This window comes from Pholcus phalangioides, unplaced genomic scaffold, assembly GCF_987345545.1.
Source record: "Pholcus phalangioides strain wild (caught in Gottingen) unplaced genomic scaffold, Ppha-v1.0 ptg000015l_1, whole genome shotgun sequence".
NCBI classification, from domain to species: domain Eukaryota; kingdom Metazoa; phylum Arthropoda; class Arachnida; order Araneae; family Pholcidae; genus Pholcus; species Pholcus phalangioides.
The window spans coordinates 90,417,332-90,417,822 of record NW_028301608.1 but is presented as its reverse complement, the minus strand read 5'-3'; positions in this window follow the sequence as shown (position 1 = coordinate 90,417,822).

The following is a 491-nucleotide window of genomic DNA, read 5'->3' as shown; positions in this document are numbered from 1 at the left end:
GTTTTGGTGTCCACTGGAAGAATACAAATGGCAAGATGAGGATCGTGGCCGCCAGGGGACGCTGTTTACCTCTACTCCGACAGTAAACTTTCTGATAGACAAAAAAGATTGAACATCCTTTTTTTTTTTTTTTTGGTAAATCGGGGAAAAAAATAGAAAATGGAATGGTGAAAATAAGAAGATTTCTATCTGTCCAGATTAATTTCACTCGCCATCAACATAAAAATAGAGGATCAATGAACGCGGATTTGGACGCCAGATGTTGATGAGATCATGGAGATATACTCTACTGCAGGGGGAGGGGGGGGGAGGTCTTCAATGCATGGCCCGCGGGCCACATTTGGGTCTCAGAGTTTTTCGTCGTGGACCCGCCGATCATTTTAAGAAAAATGGTTGGAAACATTGAAAAATTATTAATTCGAGAGTTGATGAAAGAAATTATTCCGGAATTGGTGAAAGAAATAATTTCGGAATTTATAGAAATAATACCA